Source organism: Tamandua tetradactyla, chromosome X (genome assembly GCF_023851605.1).
Source record: "Tamandua tetradactyla isolate mTamTet1 chromosome X, mTamTet1.pri, whole genome shotgun sequence".
Lineage (NCBI taxonomy): Eukaryota > Metazoa > Chordata > Mammalia > Pilosa > Myrmecophagidae > Tamandua > Tamandua tetradactyla.
In genome coordinates, this window is record NC_135353.1 from 24535193 (window position 1) to 24558701 (window position 23509).

The 23509-nt window shown below is 41.7% G+C and overlaps 2 pseudogenes; both read left to right on the forward strand.

Moving 5' to 3' along the window:
- Positions 1-846: 846 nt before the first annotated feature.
- LOC143671724 (zinc finger protein 613-like) lies at positions 847-20627 on the forward strand (annotated as a pseudogene).
- A 304-nt stretch (positions 20628-20931) lies between these two features.
- On the forward strand, positions 20932-22944 carry LOC143671725 (uncharacterized; annotated as a pseudogene).
- Positions 22945-23509: the final 565 nt, after the last annotated feature.

Consider the following 23509-nt stretch of genomic DNA (forward strand, 5'->3'; position numbering starts at 1 on the left):
CGCCAAAATCGTGGCCGCCGTAACCGGCCCTTCTGCCCGATGTGCACAATAACTAACACGTGACGCCACGATTTCGGGGAGAGAATAAGGTTCTTTACGAAGTTGCCAAAGCAAGGAGCCTAGAGATGGCCCTCAGATCAGGCTCCCCCAGCTGCTAAGCATATGGGTTTTTGTCTCCTAATTTGAGAGTTGGCTTGGGGCAGGGAAAGGAACAGGGTGAAGAGAAAATATCATGACAGTTTCTAGGAGAGCATGAGCAGGGCTAAGTCATGCTAAATCCTGCTTCTATATGTGACACATGTTACACATATGGCAGTTAAATCCCTCCTACCGGCATGATTTTAATGATTGTAATGAAGCAAAGGTAACTTTCAGATCAGGGTTGTAATTAGTATTTATGTCCTCCTGCGTGGCTAAGGCTACTTAGAGCTGGTTCTTAAAACAGGAATTTGACTTGCAAGGAGCTTCTTATGAATATACATAAGGAGGTGGGGGTTTTAAGATAAGGGACGTGGAAACGTGTATCACCACAGAGGGGTGAAGAAAACCTGGAAAATGGGTTAGCAGGTGTCACCTTCAATGGATAGTTTTGCAAGTTAGCAGGGCAAGGGTTTCGGTGTTTATGATTTTTTTTCCTGGAGAGGGGTGATGACAGTCATGCTCTCAGGAGGGGTCTCACGTCCCCCAATCTGCCTCGAGAGGAGATGGAGATCGGGGTGGGGGGTGGGAGGTGGGGGGCAGCTCCTGCTCTCCAATACCACCGAAAGGCCAGTGCGCACGTGCAGCTGGCGGGGAGGCCCCTCCCAACCAGCCCATGTTTTCTCGCGGGACCCACAACATCCGGGGACTGGCACTGGCCCAGGAGGATGCTGGAACTTCACGCCTCCCGTCGCTGCTCTTCGCCTGGCCAGGACAGTGTGGACGCACTGTAGGTTTCAGGGCCGGGCTAGGAGCCTGCAACCCTAGCGTCGCTATTCTCGCAGTCTTCTACGGAAAGAGCAGTGTCCAGGCCTCCTCTAGCTGTAGGAGGGCCTGGAGACCCTTTCCGAAGGAGGTGAAGGAGCCTCAGGGTGGTTCCTCATCTGCTGCACTGAGACTCCACGAGCAGACGGAAGGCAGCAGCTGCCACCAAGGCCCCGACAACGAATCAGTTCCTTTAATCTCGACCCAAGAAAGGTGATTCGAAGCAGGATCCCCGGTAGGGAGGGAGGGGTCGGCTGAGGCCGGATTCACCAAGGCACGTGCTGCCTCACCCTGGGCACTGGGCTCGCCAGAACCGGTGGGTCTGGGATACGGACTCCCAGAGAGGGGCAGGGCGCACAGCATCGCTCCCCACACAAGAGGGGAGGGGGTGAACTTTGTAGTGGAGACTGAGGAAAGGGACGTGGTCCCCACGGAAGCCGGGACAGACTGTCTGAGGAAACTTTCTCTTTGAGTTCTCTCAGAGAACACTGAAGATGGGGTGGACCTCGTCCTTGGCAGCCTCTGGGGCAGCAGTGTGGCGGGGATGGGGGCTGTGCGGGACTCAATCATTTATTTTCAGTGGGTGGCATCATCATTCATGGACGGTGGCACCGTCATTGCACGGCGTTCGGCCTGAGTGCCAGTGGATCTGTCTTCCCAAGCAGGTACCCAGGCACCTGCCTCACTTCTAACCTCCTGAGGCAACCTCAGTCTACCCTATGAGCAGATAGAACCCGGGGGTGTGGCTGATACACACTCGGAGGCTGCCTGCCTGCAGCGTGCCTATGGGCGATACTCGAGTTTCCATGTAGAGGAAGAGTAACCCCGTGGGTTGGCGGGAGTGAGGTGAGTGCGGGAAGGGGTAAGCATCAATAATATCTATCGCTGCAGCTGAAGAAACATTTCCTTACCCTGGCTTATGGTATCATGACACAACACGTCACTTCAGACTCAGAGACATCAGCCTACGCTTATACAAAACCATGGAAAGTATCCGTATAGCTCTAAAGCTGCTGTGGGCATCAAGGAACCAGACATTCCTTTAAACCCATTGTGCCCGCTGACATTTGGAAGTTGTTCTAAGAAGTACAGAAATAAATAGTTGCATGAACTCAATGCTCCTCTTATACCCAATGAGTGTCAGTTCACATGTTTCTAAACTTCCGGCAGGGTTGATCATGGCCATAGAAAAAATAATTGCTTTCTGCCTGCTAGGGGGCTGAGCTGTGGCTGAGGGCCCAGAGGTGGGGCAGCAGGTGGCAGGTCTGGCGTTCTCCACAGTTTGCTTCACTTTATGCCAATTTCCGCAGTTTGTGAGTATAGACCTTTGTGGGGAAAAGGTGGCTTGGTGTGTCTTCTGTTTTTTAGTTACTTCCTTTAGTGCCTCACATTTCCCAACTGTGGACTGTAATGTGTTTCCCCTCCACCACCATTCCAAAACCAAATGTGGCTTTGTGGTAATGAAGATGAGGATTGTTTCTAGGATACGGTCCATGAGCTGGGATGCAGGCAGTGCCCTTGGGGGTAGCAGCAGAGGTCCCTGGGTTCAAGAGGCATAAGGCAAAGTTCCAACCAGTGGGTGTGCAACAGGACGAAGAAATTTGGAATATATACAGACTAGAGCGGGAAAAGCTGGACCCAAATCCTCACAAAGAAACAGAACCTGCAGGAGAAAGAGTGAGGAGCTTCCTTAGAATGATCAGCTCCTTGGCGCGGTGGTAGTATTTGGTTCAGCTTGAATGTCGTGGGTGTTTTCTGTGTGCTCAGCCATGTTGTCAATTATGACATCTCCAAGGTGGGAGTACAGGAGTCCAGCAACAGGAGATTGGTGAGGATCCCAAAATACCCAAGCCACACAACTTAACACCATATAACCTGCTCCTTAGTATATTGGAGAAGATAAGCCCTATCAGGAAGTTTTGCAGACACCCTGTCCTTAAAAGGGAGATGAAGAATTGGGATCAGAAATACCCCTAGAGATAGAATAGGAATAGCGGGGTGCACCTGGAAACAAAGCAATAAAAGGAAAAGTGTCCCGCATTTCCTACTTTCCACTGTAGGCAGCATTCTTCCTTTTCAAACACCTCTAAATGTTGCCCAAATCACAGAACGTTTCAGGTCATGATAGGTACAAATATTGTATTTGCATTAATTAATTACTTTCGGGAGAAAAAGGGAAAGAGCCAACGGGGGATTCATTTCTATGGGTTGATAGATATTTGGTTCTTATGTCCAATGAGATGGACACTTCTGGGCACTACACACGCACGTGTGAATATGTAACACCTTTACTGAAAGAGTCTGGATATTCTCTGTTGTAGAAATCAGTTCAAGATGTTCATGAACAAAAAAGAGAGGAATTTCCTCAAGCTCTTTTGTATCTCCTGCAGGGCTTTCTGAACTGATCCTGGCCCTTTCTGAACAGAGGAGCACCAACCAGTTGAAGATGGAATGGCATTCCACCTTGCCTGAATCCCAGGTGAGCAATACTTTCCAGTTCATTCCCTTATCAGCATTTGAAATTGCCTGTGCTCAGCAGGTGCTCTCAGGCAAGTTCGTTGTTACTTCCACATGGTCTCTCCTGGACAGCTAGGATTGTCATCACGAGAATGAAGATCTCCCACTGCTTACGCATCCCTTTGGATCCTTCTTTTCTGCTTTCTCTTTGTCTTGGAAATCCTTGACATACTTCCTTCAGTTTTCTGGCCTTTCACATACTAGAGACAGGTGACGGGACTGTTATGGGAGAGGAAGGTCCTGCACTAAAGTCCATTCTCTTCTTTAGAAATCGTTGACATTTGAAGATGTGGCCATATATTTTACCCGGGAAGAGTGGAAGATACTGAACCACGCTCAGAAGGTTCTCTACATTGGTGTCATGCGAGAAGTCCGTGAGACCATCGCCTCTCTAGGTAACCATGCCCCTTTCCCTTTGAGGTCATCTTTGTTTACTTCTTAGAATTGTAACGTTCAGCATAGAAATCCTGTATGTATCAGATCGTCTCCCCTTCTATGTTTTATAAAAGTTGTATAAAATTGGATTTAATTCTTTAAGGCTTTGAAGAATTTGCCAAGGACACCATGTGAGCATGGGGATTTCTTTTCCAGGACCTTGTCAATTGTAAATTAAATTTCTTTAATATATACGCTGATGTTGAGGTTATCTATTTCATACTAGTGAAATTCTCGTAGTTGGGAATTTCTGAGGAATTGGCCCATTTCGTCTAACTTATCAAACATGTGAGGATAAATCTGTTTGTAGTAATCCCTTATTATTCTTTTCTTAATAGAAATTGTAGTGATATCTTCCATTTTTTTCATGTTACTTTTGATTTGTACCCTCTCTTTTTTTTATTTTGGTTCAAAGTTTATTGATTTTATTGATTTTGTTCTGCCAAAAGAAAGTCTTTGGTTTCATTCATTTCCTCTCGTTTTTGACTTATATTGTGATCTCTCCTTACTTCTGTTACCGTTAGGTTTTTTGCTTGCTTGTTCTAGTTTATTGTTGTAAGAACGTAGTTCAGTGGGGCCTCCCTCCTTTCTAATGTGACATTTAAGGCAGTACGTTTCTTTCTAAGCATGGCTCTAGGTACTTTCTCCATATTTTCGTATATTATACTATTGTTTTCTTTCTCTTCTCTGTATGTTTTAATGTCATTGTGATGTCCTGTTTGAATTACAGATTACCTGGAAGTGTATTTCTCCCTTTTCGAATTTATAGTGACGTTTGCCCTCGCTTTTCTGTTATTGATTTCCAGTTTTATTCCATTTGGCCAGGATAACTATGCTCACCCAAGTGATGTCGTTCTTGGATTCGTGTATGATGTAAATTTACAGTTGCAGACACCCTGTTTTAGCAGAGCATGCAAGTTCCTTCCCACGACCTTGGGCCATGATGCAGAGGACAGTTTAATTGTTTCAGTGCCTCTGTGGTGTTAATATTGGCCTTCTTGTTTTCACTATTTCTACTGATGTTCCCTCTGGTCCTTGTACGTTCTGTGTAAGGTTGGGGGTGGAAGATTTTTTCCCCCGTCCCGGCACCCGGATACCTCTCAGTGGATAAGGGGAGACTCACACCTGAAGGGAAAAAAAACTTCCTGGGTTGAGCCACAGCTTGTGGCTGGGCCTCTTGTTAGATCCTTTGCCATGACTTTGTCCCCTGTGCTGGGTTGGGAATCTCAGGCCTCAAGGTCTCTGGGATCCATTCACTAGTTCTGAGAGTTTACAGGACAATCTCCTACATTGGGTGTCTCAGACCCAGTGTAGAAGGAGAGTACATCTTCTGACCTTTTCTGTGGGCTGGCCTCCAGGTTGGCCTGCTGGTCCAAAGGTTTCAGGCTTGGTTGATGTTTTCACAATGATTCCCTTTTGTACCGCAAGCAAAATCATACTGGGTGGTGTTCTCGGGCATTGCTAAGTATCAGAAAACACTGGATCTGGAGTGTCTTCTTCATGTTAGTTGGTGCCACGTTACTCTTGCCGTGCTGGGGTTCCAAACCAGTTGACCCTCCTTTACCAGTTTTAAGATTTCTCCTCTGGTTGTGGTTTGACTTCTTTACAGCGTTTCCGGTAGTGCTTATCCGGGATGTGCTGAGAGAATCGGGTCTGTGCCATCTTGTCTGGATGGGATTAGATATCAGTTTTTCCTATAAATTATGACATTGGTCTCGCTATTCTCACAATCCCTGTGGTTTCCTTGTACTGGGACAGGCATGACTGATTCTTCTGTTTATTCCAACAAGGTTAAAACTCAGAAGTGACACTGGGAATGATGTGCCAGCATTAGAATTACAAGCACCACGTGACAAAGTATATCTGTGCAGGCCAGAGTAAATGCTCCCGGAAAATGAAGAGTCAAAGGAGTATGCACGGAGTGTTGTAAAACCCCATAAAGATGTGCCAAGGGACAAAGGAATGAATGAGTTTATAAATGAGAGCTTCAGAATCTTATGGCCATCACAAGAGCAGTTTTATGGGAGAAATGTTTTAAATACCTAGGAATGTAGGGAAATTTTCAGAATTAGGTCTGCCCTCATTAAGCACCAGCATATTCACACTGAAGAGAAAACCCACGCATATCACTAATATGATAAACAATACAGATGTTTTTGGTGTGGGAAAAGTTCCACTCTTAGCATAAACCGTCTATAAATTCATGAATCTATAAATTCATCATAGAAATTCACCCAGCAGAGACATCGTATCAAAGTCAGAAATGAGGTAAAAGTTTCGGTCATAATGTCCACCTTTTAAACACCAGAGAATATGCTCAGGCAAGCAGCCTTTTATCGTAGCATGTGTGGATAAAGTTTAGCAGCACTCAAACCTTCTGAGATACAGAAAGTCCCTAGGGGGAGGGAATCTTGTCCAGTGGCCCCAATCTAAAGAAGACACCAAGTGGAGTTTAACCCTAAGATGATGAATGAATAAAAAAATCATCAACACCAAAGATAAGGCCCTATGATTAAGAGAAACCTTGAAAGAGGCAAGGGCCATGCTTGACAAAAGAGAAAATAAGTTATCTTCTTGTTCAGCATTCTTTCTTTCATGCTTGGCACAAACCTGACCCATGGTAAGTTCTTTACGCTTTAGGACTTTTGACAGTGATTTCTTTATACTTTAACACTTAGCACAGTACTGACATACAGTGAGTGTTTTGTACTTTATTACCAAGCACCAGACTGACACATAGTGAGTCCTTTATACTTTAAAACTTAGCACACCACTGACACATAGTGAGTTCTTTATACATGAGCACATAGCATAAGATTGAAACAGTCAGTTCTTTATATTTTACCACTTTGCAGAAAACTTACACATGGCGAGCTTTGTGACACAGCATATGGTCTATCTTTGAGAATGATCCATGAGCACTTGAGAAAAAGGTGTCTCCTGCTGTTGTGGGATGTAATGTCCTATAAATGTCTGTTAAGTCTAGCTCATTATAGTAATATTCAGATTCTCTATTTCTTTATTGATCCTCTGTCTAGATGTTCTGTCCATTGATGAGAGTGGTGAATTGAAGTCTCCAACTATTATGGTATGTGTCTATTTCCCTTTTCAGTGTTTGCAGTGTATTCCTCACATATTTGGGGCATTCTGGTTCGGTGCATAAATATTTATGATTGTTATGTCTTCTTGTTTAATTGTTCCTTTTATTAGTAGATAGTGTCCTTCTTTGTCCCTTTTAACTGTTTTACATTTGAAGTCTAATTTGTTGATATTAGTTAGATACTCCTGCTCTTTTCTGGTTGTTATTTGCATGAAATATCTTTTCCCAACCTTTCACTTTCAACCTATGTTTATCTTTGGGTCTAAGATGTGTTTCCTGTAGACAGCACATAGAAGGATCCTGTTTTTTAATCCATTCTGCCAGTCTATGTCTTTTTTTTATTTTATTTTTAATTTTTTTATTTTTTATTAACGGAAAGAAAGAAAAAAAGAAAAAAAATAAAAATAAAAAAAGAAATTAACACAACATTTAGAAATCATACCGTTCTACCTATGCTCTCAGTAATTCTTAACATCATCGCGTAGATGCATGATCATCGTTTCTTAGTACATTTGCATCAGTTTAGAGAAACTAGCAACACAACAGAAAAAGATATAAAATGTTAATATAGAGAAAAGAAATAAAAGTAGTAATGATAGTAAAAAACAACAACAAAAAACCCTATAGCTCAGATGCAGCTTCATTCAGTGTTTTAACAGGATTACTTTACAATTAGGTATTATTGTGCTGTCCATTTTTGAGTTTTTGTATCTAGTCCTGTTGCACAGTCTGTATCCCTTCCGCTCCAATAAACTTGAAATATGTCATTGGTAACAGAGTCCAGCAGGAGTTAGAAACAGGGTAAGATAATCAGTCTAGTCTTTTGATTGGGGAATTCAGTCCATTAACACTTAGTGTTATTACTGTTTGGATAATATTTTCCTCTACCATTTTGCCTTTTGTATATATATATCCTATCTGACTTTCCTTCTTTCTACACCCTTCTCCATACCTCTCTCTTCTGTCTTTTTGTATCTGACTCTATTCCTCCCTTTAGTATTTCTTGGAGATCTGGACTCTTGGTCACAAATTCTCTCAGTGACTTTTTGTCTGAGAATGTTTTAATTTCTCCCTCATTTTTGAAGGACAATTTTGCTGGATATAGATGTCTTGGTTGGCAGTTTTTTCTTTAAGTAATTTAAATATATCATCCCACTGTCTTCTAGCTTCCCTGGTTTCTGCTGAGAAATCTACACATAGTCTTATTGGGTTTCCCTTGTATGTGATGGATTGTTTTTCTCTTGCTGCTTTCAAGATCCTCTCTTTCTCTTTGACCTCTGACATTCTAACTAGTAAGTGTCTTGGAGAACGCCTTTTTGGGTCTATTCTCTTTGGGGTGTGCGCACTTCTTGGATCTGTAATTTTAGGTCTTTCATAAGAGTTGGGAAGTTTTCAGTGATAATTTCTTCCATTAGGTTTTCTCCTCCTTTTCCCTTCTCTTCTCCTTCTGGGACACCCACAACACTATATTTGTGCGGTTCATATTGTCCTTCAGTTCCCTTTTGAAAAATGTTCAAATTTTTCCATTCTTTTCCCTATAGTTTCTGTTTCTTTTTGGACTTCAGATGTTCCATCCTCCAAATCACTAATTCTATCTTCTGTCTCTTTAAATCTATCATTGTAGGTATCCATTGTTTTTTCCATCTTTTCTACGTTATCCTTCACTTCCATAAGTTCTGCGATTTGTTTTTTCAGTTTTTCTATTTCTTCTTTTTGTTCAACCCATTTCTTTGTCATGTCCTCCCTCAATTTATCGATTTCGTTTTTGAAGAGGTTTTCCATTTCTGTTCATATATTCAGCATTAGTTGTCTCAGCTCCTGTATCTCCTTTGAACTATTGGTTTGCTCCTTTGACTGGGCCATATTTTCAATTTTCTGAACGTGATCCATTATCTTCTGCTGGCGTCTGGGCATTTAGTCATATTTCCCTGGGTGTTGGACCCTGCAGGTTGAAAGATCTTTCTGTGAAATCTCTGGGTTCTGTTTTTCTCATCCTGTCCAGTAGGTGGTGCTTGTGGCACACGTTTGTCTGTGGGTCCCACCAGTAAAAGCTGCTGTGGCTCCTTTAACTTTGGAAAACTCTCGCAGTGGGGGAGGTTCACCAGCCGAAGCGGCTTGGAAGAGTGCCAGCCGGCCCGGGGATCCGAACGCAGGGAGGGCGCCGGCCGCCGCAGCCCGGAGAGCGCCCCTCTGAATCTCCTAGTCTGCCCGGCGCGCCAAGCGTGGGGAGGGCCCGGGAAGTGCACCGTTCCAAGCCGGACGGGAAGTCACGTGTCTGGAAGGGACCCCGTTCACCATTCTCCACGGTCTGGGGATCTCCGATCCAATTTCTCCCAGTTGGTTTGGGGGCCGCATGTGGGGGGGTCGCCAGCCGCCGCGGCTTGAGGGGACCGCTGTCCACTTCTCCCAGCTGGCCCGGGAAGGACGAAAGGAGGGACTCCGGCTGCTTGCCGCCCCGGCCCAGGGAAGCCCGCGCCCCTCGACGATCTCACTGGAGCGGGTTCTCCCAGCCAGTCAGCCATTCCAGGATGGGGTACGCTGTCTTTTTGATCTTTGTCGTGGCTCCAGGAGCTGTTCTGTATCTTTTCTACTTCCCTAGTAGCTGTTCTGGAGGAGGAACTAAGATCCGCGCTTCTTACTAAGCCACCATCTTCTCTGGAAGTCTCTCTTGTTTTAAATAGAGGTAATAAAGAGGAAAATCCAACAGGTACCTATGTACAGATACTGTAATCAAAGGGGAATTGTCTAAAATGTTGTCATTGATATTCCAATCTTTACAGACCCTACATTTCATAGTGTATTTAAGAGTTTTTAAAACCCCATATTTTTGTCCGCAACAAGTGGAAGAACTCAGGTGGTAACCTTTAATATAAGTTTTTCTGCATGTGCGTTACAATTCTCCACATTGACTGATTAGCAACAGTGCCACGTATAAAGATCACACATGATGCCAGACACCAACATGAATCTTGATTTTATACTTCACTCAACAAAGCATGGGGGAATTTCATGTATTTCATACACAAGTGAGAGTAAGAAGGACTTAATTAAACACGTAAAAAATACTGTTTGGAGAGTGATAATGGATGGCCCCTTTGTCATTGTGGTTTAAACTGATTTTTATGCTTTGCAAAATGCTGTAAGACTTACTGTTCCATTATTACATAATGACTTCAACTACTACTGTGTTTTTAAATGACCATTCTTTGATGTGGTAAATGAATCTCTTGTGATATAGAGTGAATGGAAAGCATAGAATAGTGGTAGAATGGAAAAAATTTTTTGAAATAATGGGACAAATTACTAGATTATGTTTCCTGTCAGCTGAAAGCTAGGTTGTTTGCTATATATGGAATGACTGTGTGTGTGTGTGTGTGTGTGTGTGTGTGTGTGTGCATAGATAGACAGATGTATGCATGTATGTATGTATGTATGTATGTATGTATGTATATAGGTGTATACCTGCCTGCAAAAAGGACCATGGTAAAAATATATCTTGGAAACATCCTCCATTAGTAAATAACTAAAGGATTTGCATACTGATGAACAAAAAACCTAAGCTAAATCCTTTTATCCCTTTGTTGGGAGCAAGACATTGTATGAAGAAATATATATTCCTGAGAAATGAGAGCATGTGAAGCACATTAACAATCATCTGTACAAACATTTCCTATAGTTAGACTCCTCTCACTGTGAAAGGTTCCAATAGAGATAGGAAAGACAAGAGTTAATAGAGGTAATTCAAGAAATCTGTAATATTAGGGTCTATGGTGTGTTAAAATAATGAATTAGCATTCAAAGATTGGATAAATATACAGAGATCTAGCCATAGGAGGTTATGCTTTTAAATTAAGAGTATTGCTGTCCTCCTTATATACAGGAACACTTAGTAAGTTAGAAACAAGATCGCTGAAATGCTGCAGGATGAAAACTTAAGATATTAGGTAATGGGAGCATCAAAAAGGAAGAGAAAACACGTTCAAGAGTTTGAAGGGATTACTAGCAGGAAGCCTATAAAATACGAATATAGGAAATACCTTGCCTAACTAAACAGCTGACTAGGAAAAGGAACCGAGCTGAATGTAATGCAACCTGTGAAGAATTTCATTTGTGCAACAGAAAATAATCTATGAAAGACATTAGTTTAAAACAAACAAAGGAAACCTCGTGGGAACTCAACGGACACTTCTGCTTGCTACAGATATGCAGTAATATCAAAATGTCTGTAGTCATTAGAAATCAACAGAAGTGCTAATCCTAAAAATATAAAATACATTATGCTTTTGAAAATGTGGGGTTCAAAAGTACTATAATGAAACTGGGACATGTTTTCAGTGTGAAGTATTTGCTTTTTCATCTCAGTTGGTAAGGTTTCACCATAAACGTCTATGCAAAACGTCAAATTTTTATCTTTCTGGTGGTGAAGAATATACGCAATGAAAATTTAAAGCAGAAGGAGTTCCAGGGAGATGGCCTAAAAGGGTAACTCGAGTTCAGGCCTGCTCCACAGAAAAAGTTAGAGAAGGGATGGGAGGGTGACTGAGAGGGCAATTCAAGAGTGCAGCTGACCTGGGAGAGCTTTCTGCACCATATGTGGGAGCCCTGGTTGCAGAGGCTGAGGAACTGAGAAGCAGAAAGCTGGAGTGGAGGCGCAGAGGCGCGGAGCCTGCGGAAGTGCACAGACAGGGAGATGGGGACTAGCAAGTAAGCCAGGCCGTGTTCCTTGAGCAGGCTACCCTTGCCATCACCGCCCTCCAACCCACGACTCACCTCACACCCCACAGATGTGAACCCTGTCACCCGCCCCCACTCCCTACTCTCCAAGTGCCCCTGCCCCACCAACCCCCAGCGCGCATGCCTGCCCCACACCCCCATCCCAAGTGCAGGCCAATCCACCTCTCCTGCACCCCTCCTGAGCACTAAAACCCCCTCCCGCCGTAGCCTGCAGGCTGTTGCCAGTGCATAAAACTGACAGCACATACCTTCATACCCAGGTTACACCCATCCCCCACCCATAGAGGCTCAGAGCCTCACCCCGCCTCCCCTGGATCTCTGCGAGTCAGTTTAGGGTACTCCTAGACCCGTGCATGCACCTGCACCCCCAATCACATCCTTCAGCTCTGGGAATATTAGTTCCAGCACTCCTAGACCTGTGCATGCACACGGTCTTCAGTCACACTTTCCAGCTCTGAGAAAGAGATAACCTGCGAAGCCAGGTCACATCTGCCCCTCTCCACGAAGGCATAATGCTGACCTGCTGTCACAGCTCTACACGGGTGCACAAAGGGCCCCATGCCCTACACCAGCATCCACCACGGCTACGCCCCCCAGACCTGTGCACTCGCACAACTACCACCACCCTAGACACTGGGCGCCCACGTTCACAAGCCCTAACTTAATATCACCAACCTGTGCCTATACCTGTGCTGCAGCATTATTCATAGCAGCATTGTTCACTATCGCCAAAAGATGGAAGCAAACCAAATGCCCATCAACGGACGAGTGGGTCAACACAATGTGGTATATACATACGTTGGAATATTATGCAGCAGTAAGACGAAATGACTTCTTGAAGCACATGACAAGATGGATGAGCCTTGAGGACATAATGCTGAATGAAATAAGGCAGACACTAAAGGATAGAAACTGGATGATTCCACTTTTATGACCATCATAAAAACAGAATCAGAGGCTTTTAATACAGAATATAGGGGACTTAGAGATACATAGAAGGTAGAGATGGATGAACGGTTATCTAATGAGGTTGAACTCCAGTGTAAGGGAATAGATGGATGTGAAGGTGGTTCTCTAGTGCGTCCATAAGTAATGTTACCGTATTGCAGAAGAACAAGTTTGAAAGCGATTGTATAGATCTACCTGTCCCACTGATTAATGCTAGAAATATAAATTTGTTTTTGCAAGAATTACTTCTTGCAAAAGTATGATTCGTGTATACAAAGAGAGTTGAAGTCCAAGGTACAGGGGGGAAACTGCTATTGCATGCTATGGACTGTTTTCAGAAGGAAACCATCAGCGCTACCACAGCAATAGCAGAGGTAAATAATGGGATGAGGGACAAGAGTTAGGAGGTTTAGTTTTCCTATTTAGTAAGCGTGTGTTCATTGGTTTTCTTTCGCTTGGGAACAATGAAATTATCTAAAATTGAGAATTTTGATGGACTGTGGACTCGGGCACTATATATGATGCCTAATGAGTGCAGGTGGCTGAAGCATGCACTGACGGGAGAAGTACATTGGTGAACGATGGTGTGTACTTATGAATGAAGGTTGTGCTTCTACAAAAGGGAATGAAGTCGTGAGGCATGCAACAGTGTGAATGAGCATGTGGTGGGACATTTGGTGAAGCAAAATGAGCCAGAAACAAAAGAACAACAATGGTATGGTGTCCTTTAGAAAATGTTTGTAAGTAAAGAGGGGCCTGGATTGTAAGCTTTTAGAGCAGACACATTAAGTCCCGAGTGGTAATTATTGTTTCTAGATTTTGAGAGGCTGTTTTATATAGTTATAACCTGATATTCAGAGATAAGAACGAAAGCCGATCAGGTTGGTGTTAACGTAATTCAGAACATAGGGGTAAGGAAGACATTGTCTATATTTTAGACCCACACATACTCTTTAAGACCATAGGAAGAAAGGTTTATTTGGTCTGGAACTGAAATTTTCTGTAGCGCATAATCTAACTCAACCTATCTGTATAGCTCATTTGAACAATAGAAACACAGGAAGCCCAGAATAAGAAAGAGGTCCTTTAATCCCGTATAGGTTAATGCAATGCCTGAATACATCCTAGATTATAGTAAGCAGATAATCAAAAAGTAATGGCAAAGTCCCTTGAGCGATAGGAGATAAATATGGAACTATTAAACCTTACCAACAGGGAATCCCCTGATACTGTGTCAGACTTTAGGGACACCCAAATCAATAGGCCATGCCCTTGATCCTGAGGCTTCCTCTTGTGACGCTTATGTAGGCAGCAGAGAAGCTTAGACCACCTATAGGTATGCCTAAGAGTTACTTCTGGAGGACCTCTTTTGGTGCTCAGATGTGGCTTCACTCTCTCTAATCCCAACTCTGTAAGTGAAATTGATGCCCCCTCCCCTACGTGAGACATGACATCCAAGGGTGAAAGTCTGTCTGGTGACATGGAAGATGACTCCCAGGGATGAGCCTGGCCATGGCACTGTGGGATCAACAATGCCATCCTGACCAAAAGGGGGAAAAGAAGTATTACAAATAAGGTATCAGTGGCTGCGAGAGTTCAAGTAGAGTCTAGAGGCTACTCTAGAGATCACTCTTACTCAAACTTCAGTTAGACGTTGGTACCTATCATAACTTGCCAAACCCCAACCAGGACCATTCCAGCCAATCCTAAAGAACACCTAGGGCAATATATAAGATTTACAAAGGTTCCATACATTAGGGTAACATTCCAGAATCCTACCACTTCCAGATGGGTCCCTGGACCAGATAAGTCCTGAAACCTAAAAGGGCCAGCCTTTCCAGAACACCAGCAAGTTCCATCTCCAACCTCTTATTGACAGCCCTTCTCACATGAAAAAGGTAGAATGAGCATAGTCCAAATACCCCTAAAAAGTGGTAGAAAGATCAAAGTTGATAGTGGAATTATGCAGAGAAGTTAGGGTTTGACAAATGAATATGATTGCTGAATCATTGTACTGATATTTCTTTTAGTCTCCAGTATTGTAACCCATACCGAATTCTGAAGTATGTTGTACAACCAATTGTGGTGCTGTGCTTTGAAACTTATTGCCTTTTTTGTATATATATAGGTTATTTTTTCAGAAAAAGAAAAAAAATCGATTGTGATGATAAAAAAAAATCTGAGCCTTCTAGCCTCCTATATTCTGGAGCAGGTGAAGGGAAAAATGCAAGAGAATCATATAGTAGCCCATGACAAATTCTGGGATATGTCCTGTAACTACTTGTGGAATAGCGCTTTGAAAACTATCGCTTTTTTTGTTTCTTTGCTTTGTATATATATTGTACTATACGATTAAAAAGTTAAAAAATATTTTAAAGCAGAATAGAGAGAGAACAAGTGCTGTCTGAAAAGTATCAGAAGACTCTTGTAGCTTTAATTTCTTCAGATTATCCTGCTGGAGTAAGTGATGTATGGTAAGCTATCCAAATACCCAGTGTGTTTTTTTTTCATGGCCCATTGGCAACTTAATGGCACAGAGTCTCTGTTAATGGAATTATGTTAAAGATATTACCTGAGCATGTTGCGGGGGCGGGGATATTCATAGTCAAAGCACCTTCTCTGTTCAACTCAGATTGCTTCTTCCCTTCTGGTATTAGATATCTATTGCTGCATAATAAATTACTCAAACGTTAGTTTAAGGCTTCTACATTTTTATAAAGTAGAGGCAACTTGTTTACTGTCATGAGAACAGTAGGTTCTGCAGTCATCTGAAAGATTAACTAGGTTGGGGCAGCCATTCAGAAGTTGGCTCTCCACTCTGATGTTGGCAGGAGGTCTCAGTGCCTTGGTGTGAGGGCCCTTCCATAAATTGCTCTAGTGTCCTCAACGACATAGCGCACACCTTCTCCCAAAGCCAGCAATCCAAGGGAGACAAATGACGTAGCAGCAGTGCCTTTTATAGCCGAGTCCCAATACGACATCACTTCTTCCATATTCGGTTCATTAGGAGAGAATTACTGAGTCCCAAACACATGTAATGGAAGGAGAATTAAGGTTCACCTCCTGAAGTGAGGAACAGCAAAGAATTTGTGAATATATTTTAAAAGTCACACACCCCATGCTTCCATGTTTCTGCTAGTGTTTTCTTTCTTTCCTTCCATTTATTAAGTCAAGCAGTGTATACCCTGGGCAACGCATTATCATCACTGGAAAACTAATATTCTAGTGGATGTTTTGAGTGAAAGACAGAAAATATTATTGAATGTCAGGAAAGGGGCTTTGGCTTCCATCTTTGAGGCCCTCATTTTTATCTTCTGACGAGCAAATAAATTCTCTTACCTCTGCTGCTGTAAAAATAACTTGTCACTGCAGTGGTTATTGGGCCAACACAGACTGGCTGACATAGAGGCTAATGAGAAGAGCCTCGCCGGCAGAAGTACACATGGAGATTTCGCTTCTGACTGTCATTCAATATTAAACCTAAAATCCTGGAACTAAGCTATAAAACATGCAGTGAGTATCCTTCTAGGTGCATGTGTTGATAGGGTCAAATGCTAGAAGGGGGATCAATTGATTAGTTGGCCAATGCATTGAGAATTAAGTAGATATTGTCAAATTGTCCTCCAAAAGTATTGTACCAGCATACGCACCCACCACAGTGTATGAGAGTGTCCCTGTCTAGATGTCTGTCAGATGATTTGTCTGTTTGATGATACTGCGTATTATCATCAAACCGTTTCATCTTTCTCTTATGAGAAGAACCATGGCTATTTTCACCATATTGGCAGGCAGAAGTTGGACGAACATCTGCAAACACCTTTTATTTGTTGCATGGGCAGGTACCAGGAATCGAACCGGGGCCTCCAGCATGGCAGTGAGAATTCTACCACTGGGCCACCGTCGCACCACCCTGTAAACACCATCTAAGGAGTGTTCCTTGATTATACTTTAGTGATGGTATTTTCAAACATTTTTTTAATTGTAAAATAGAACATATATACAAAAAAGCGGTAAATTTCAAAGTACATTTTAATAAGGAGTTATAGAACAAATCTCAGCATTTGGCATAGGTTACAGTTCCACAAATTCAGGTATTTCCCTCTAACTGCTCCAAGACCCTGGAGACTGAAAGGAATTATCATTTAAATGATTCAGCAGCCACACTCATTTAAAAAATCCTGTCATCTCTATTGCAACTCCTCCTTTGATCCTTCTCACAAGCTTTAGAAATATTGGGACAATGTCCATTCTAACTTCTTCATGTTGAAAAGGGCTGTTGACATTATGGGGTAGGGGCATCCAACTGGATGATGTTCTTCTAGAGACTGGTAACTCCTGGTTTATCGGGCCTAGGAACCATCTGGAGGCTTTAGGTTTCAGAAAAATAAACGTATTGAGTGAAACATTTGTAAGACGAGTCTCTGATATATCCCTGGATATTCCTTAAGGTTTACAGGTTGGGGCTCGGCATACCATGGCAGTCAGCAATATCTAGCTGAAGCTTGCACAGGAGTAATGTCCAGAATAGCCACTCGACTTGATTTGAAATCTCTTAGCCACTGATACCTTGTTTTGTTACATTTCTTTTCCCTGTTTTGGTCATGTAGGCATTGTCAATCCCACGTTGCCAGAGAGACTCACACCCCTGGACATCATGTCCCATGTAGGGAGGAGGGTAATGATTTTACTTGGAGAGTTGTGCTTAGAGAGTGAGTGACCACATCTGAGCAACAACAGCGTTCTCTGGGAGTCACTCTTACACATAATTATAGGTATTCTTAGCTTCTCCATTACAGAAATAAGTTTCATAAGAGCAAGCCTCAAGATCAAGGGCTTAGCCTATTAATTTGGGAGTCCCTAATGTTTGAGAGTGTATAGTGATGGTACTTTATTCAGTGTATAATAGTAGCATACAGATACTGGGGTCAGAAAAGTGTGAGATTGTTCAAAGGGCAATAGAAAGTAGCCTAGTTGATAAGTGCTGGGAGTATAAGTAGGGGATTGGAAATCAGTGTAGTTTCAGGAGTAGGGCTTTAATAGTCCAGGGAGTTGAGGCTGGGATATACCTGATGCCCATGGAACCGAATGTCACGCAGGCAACACTGAGTAGATTAGCATAGAACTGAAAAGTACCTTAGGTTAACATCCATTAGAAGCTCAAGTTTGGGCACATGTTCTATGCATCTAGGGCATGGCACTGCCCTGATGCACCCAATTTGTGGCCAGGCTCTATGGAAGCTGGGACAGAAGAACTAAGGTAGAAAGTTCTCAGGCTTCTTTGAGTTTGTCTGATGTCCTTCTTTGACAGGACATGTGCTGTCCTGAGTATAGCACATGGACCTGAGGGCAGAAGCTTATGAGAAATCCATGAGACGCTGCTTCCCAGGAAGGATACTCCTGGTCTTATTTCTCATAGATTCTGACTCTAGGGCTACTTTTCATCATTGACGCGGTCTTATACCTAATCTTTCACCCAAGGCGCAGTTCTGTGGGTCTGATTTTCCAGTGGGTGTTCAATTAAATCTACAGCATCACTTGCTTCATATCCATACTGTGAGGGATGGGAATAGCCATATGGACAGTTCCTGTAGCTCTGGACTGTGTTTTGCTGTGTCTGTCATAATGGGATATTCTACGCCTCCCAGTTTCTGCCACCCTAATACTTTGATAATTTCCACTGTCCCATGATTCAATTCTCTCACACTTTTACTAGATGGCAGCTTTCTTTCATCTATGACCTCTAGTCTTACTTTACCTGAAGCACGGTCCTCTTCCATCCAATGCTTAGCTTTGAAATCCAAGCATTAACAAAACAGTGAATGTAAGAGTACTTTCTCTGTAATTCATTTTATTTTCCTGGAAATCTAATATATTACCTTTTGTCCGTGAAACTATGAAATAATGTATTTTACTCCACTTCCTATGTTTTGATAAAGTGTGTGGAAGTCAAAAATTGCCCTTGGAATAACATTAGCCAAACTTACTTGCTGATATTAGTGAATAATATTAATGTATAAATATTTTCCTACAAAAGTAGGTCCTAAAATTAGCATTTTCCAACCACTATTTCATTTCAGACCAGTAAACTTTTCCAGAGATGCAGAAGGGATTTGGAAAAGAGGGTATAAGACTCATCTGGTCTCAATGAGGAGAGGGATGGTGTAAGACATGAGGGGAGAGTGACTGGTGGGAAATTGTCCTTGTTTTCTCTAGATTGATAATCAGAGCACTCGCTGGTAATTATGCAGGATAATTTAAGAAAAATCACCATAGTCTTCAGGTGAAACAAACATATAAAGACAGGTCTTGCTGGTTGACAACCCTGTTCAGTTATCATTTTAACTTGAGGTTCTCTTACATGAAAATATTCCAGTAAGCAGTTTCATTACTCCCACTTCTACATTTCTTTCCTTGGTGCTTTTTAACGTAAGTTTTTTCAGTTTTAACATGACAAACTTTGTTTTGGCTTAACCTCAGGAATTATATATTCTAAATAAATGTAGAAATAATTCAGCACACTAATCTAAGTGTAGAATTGATTCACACTCCTTCCATAGAATAGAGGAAACTAGTCCTGATTTTTGGTTTTGCTCCCATATTTCAAAAAATAAAACGCATGTGGGAAGTTTAGGTGAAGTAATTGCAATTGTGAAGTTATAAGATGTTGAGGGGCCAATAGTCCAAGGAATCAACCAGAAGTCTCCCGTGGTGGCTCATTATCGTACTTCCCGTCTTTATTTTCACCAGGATATCGAATTGAGAATCCTAACTTGAGCTTCCCATTAGACAACGGTGAATACTCATTGGAGAAGGATTTACAGAATTCCAGAGAAGTGACACAATTTCTTGACTCTCAGACAGGTAACAAATTGTCCATTAAACACCAGAGAAAGAAGCAAGGAAAAGTTCAGCCTTTTTCAGGGTCAAGCTCTTTGAGATACTCTCTAGGAGTTCCTATCTTTCCACTAGAGGTAAACCCAATACATGTAACTCACTCACTTTCTACCTGATGGCATCTGCAATTTCTGTTTTTCTTTTAGGCTTTCATCTCGAGAGAGAAAATGAAGAAAATACTTCAAAACAGATAAAGCTAGAGGATACATATTTCTAATTTTTACTTTAGAGGGGACCCCTATCCATGACCTCATTTCACAAACATATTACAAACACTTGAAATATCAACATGAAATCCACCCAGACGATCTACACTCAGATTTCACAAAGCTTGTGGATGATCAGAGCTACTTTCTAGGAGAAAAACCTGAGGTCTCTAACCTGGAAGAAGCTCTCAATCCCAGTCCCCATGAACAAAAGTGTCCAGGTGGTAAACCCCATAATTCTCAGAGTGTAGACTGTTTTGCTCAGAATTCACAAGTTTTGGGGAACCAGAAATCCCATTCAGGCAAAGAACTTCACAAGTGCCCTGAATGTGGGGAAAGTTTCCTTCGTATTTCAGACCTTTCTAGACACCAACGACTTCACACAGGGGAGAGACCCTATGAGTGCCCTGTATGTAAAAAGAATTCGCTCGACAGGCATACCTTAGAGCGCATCAAAAAAGACATTCTGAAGTTGAAACTTATACATGCCTAGAGTGTGGCAAGAATTTTCATCATAGATGCAGTCTTAAAAGACATGTGACAACTCATACAGGTGAAAAACCTCATAGATATGAGAGTTGTGGGAAAAGTTTTTTCAACTGACAGCTCTTACTTTGCACCAGAGAACCCACACTAAAGAGAAGCCTTTTAAATGCGGTTACTGTGGGAAAACCTTTACACAGAAGCCAAGCCTTGTGACTCATTTTAGAATTCATACAGGGGAGAAGACATACAAGTGTAATCATTGTTCTAAATGTTTCAGACAGAGGACAGGCGTGATTGTACACCAAGTCAGTCACTTTAAAAAAGATATCTTTAAGAGTTTTTGAGGGAAATATGTCCTATTGAAACTGACATTAACTCATGAAAGTCTTCACATAGCACTTAACCACAGCAAACTTTTTGTCTTGAAAGAAGTTTTGTATGAACTTATAAGAACAATCTCTTTTTTTTTACTAATTTTAGAAATCATCTTCCAAATCATATGAGTGCTAGTGTATTTATCTACTCTTGCAACTGTCATAGGTTTGACTTATCCTGTCTCAGCAAATCGTTTCTTAATTACATATTAATGTTTGCCTCTCAAGCCAACCATATTATAGTTGTAAGCCCACAGCATATAAATGATTAATGATGGGTTATCCTGTGAGCCATGGATGGGCCTAACTGATCTTTATTGCTGCTATGTTTTAGTAATGTTGAAATATAAATGCCCTTACTTGTTCAATCCCACATACCAGTTGTTAGAACAACTTGGCGCTGCTTCATGAACTGTGGCAACACACACTCCAATTGACTCCCACCCCCAACCTAAAACTGAGGCACTCGACTCTGTACAAGCATCGTGCTCTGTTTATGTGTCATGTTTAGTATTTAACGCAATCCATTTTAACTGGTTGTATTAGTTACCATCAAAATAGGAGATGTACCCACCATCTGTATCATAATCAAATGACTGAAATTTTACAGGCTGGAGAACATCAATTATTCATCTCTTTATTAAAATGCTTGCATATGGTAAACTTTAGCATATATTGTCAGTATTTAGATTAAAAGTGCCAAATAGTTCTTGGAAACATGAACATGCTTAGAATATTTAATGGATGGTTATGCTTCTGAACATTTCAAAAAGATAAGGGTAAACAAGGTACCAACCTCATAAGTACTATTAAGGGAAAATAAGAGTACTTTCCTAATAAGTACAATAAAGATGCAATGAACAGCAGGCAGAGTTCTCGCATGCCATGCCGGAGACCCCGGTTTGATTCCACGTTTGACTGCCCATACGAAAAAAAAAAAAAAAAACAAAGAAAGAAAGATAAGTTTAAATGAAGTATACTTAGATACTTAGATGCAAGTACTACGCACGATAAGCTTTCAGTAAATATAAGCATATTGCCTTTTGATTTTTCGTTGAATTTTAAAGCTATGCATTCAAGACTATCCATTTTTATTTTCACCAGGCTATCCAATTCAAAATCGTAACATGAGCTTCCCATTGGACAATGGTGAATACTCATTGGAGAAGGATTTACAGAACTCCAGAGAAGTGACACACTTTCTTGACTTTCAGACAGGTAAGAAATTGTCCATTAAACACCAGAGAAAGAAGCAAAGAAAAGTTCAGCCTTTTTCAGGGTCAAGCTCTTTGAGATACTCTCTAGGAGTTCCTATCTTTCCACTAGAGGTTAACCCAATACATGTAACTCGCTCACTTTCTACCTGATGGCATCTGCAATTTCTGTTTTTCTTTTAGGCTTTCATGTCGAGAGAGAAAATGAAGGAAATACTTCAAAACGGATAAAACTAGAGGATACATATTCATTATTTTTACCTTAGAGCGTACCCGTATCCATTACCCCATTTCACAAAAATATTACAAACACTTGAAATATCAACATGAAATCCACCCAGACGATCTACACTCAGATTTCACAAAGCTTGTGGATGATCAGAGCTACTTTCTAGGAGAAAAACCTGAGGTCTCTAACCTGGAAGAAGCTCTCAATCCCAGTCCCCATGAACAAAAGTGTCCATAAGGGAAACCCCATAATTCTCAGAGTATAGACTGTTTTGCTCAGAATTCACAAGTATTGGGGAACCAGAAATCCCATTCAGGCAAAGAACTTTACAAGTGCCCTGAATGTGGGGAAAGTTTCCTTCGTATTTCAGACCTTTCTAGACCCCAAGGACTTCACACAGGGGAGAGACCCTATGAGTGCCCTGTATGTAAAAAGAATTCGCTCGACAGGCATACCTTAGAGCGCATCAAAAAAGACATTCTGAAGTTGAAACTTATAAATGCCTAGAGTATGGCAAGAATTTTCATCATAGATCCAGTCTTAAAAGCCATGTGACAACTCATACAAGTGAAAAACCTCATAGATGTGAGAGTTGTGGGAAAAGTTTTTTCAACTGACAGCTCTTACATTGCACCAGAGAACTCACACTAAAGAGAAGCCTTTTAAATGCAGTTACTGTGGGAAAACCTTTACACAGAAGCCAAGCCTTGTGACTCATTTAAGAATTCATACAGGAGAGAAGCCATACAAGTGTAATCATTGCTCTAAATGTTTCAGACAGAGGACAAGCTTGATTGTACACCAAGTCAGTCACTTTAAAAAAGATATCTTTAAGAGTTGTTGAGGGAAATATGTCCTATTGAAACTGACACTAAATCATGAAAATCTTCACCTAGCACTTAACCGCAGCAACCTTTTTGCCTTGAAAGAAGTTTTGTTTGAGCTCATAAGAACCTCTTTTTTTTTTACTAATTTTAGAAATCATCTTCCAAATCATGTGAGTGCTAGAGTATTTATCTACTCTTGCAACTGTCATAGGTTTCACTTATCTTGTCTCAGCAAGTCGTTTCTTCATTACATTAAAATATGTGCCACTCAAGCCAACCATATTATAGATGTAAGCCCACAGCATATAAATGATTAATGATGGGTTATCCTGTGAGCCATGGATGGGCCTAACTGATCTTTATTGCTGCTATGTTTTAGTAATGTTGAAATATAAATGCCCTTACTTGTTCAATCCCACTTACCAGTTGTTAGAACAACTTGGCGCTGCTTCATGAACTGTGGCAACACACACTGCAATTGACTCCCACCTCCAACCTAAAACTGGGGCACTCGACTCTGTACAAGCATCGTGCTCTGTTTATGTGTCATTTTTAGTATTTAACGCAATCCATTTTAACTGG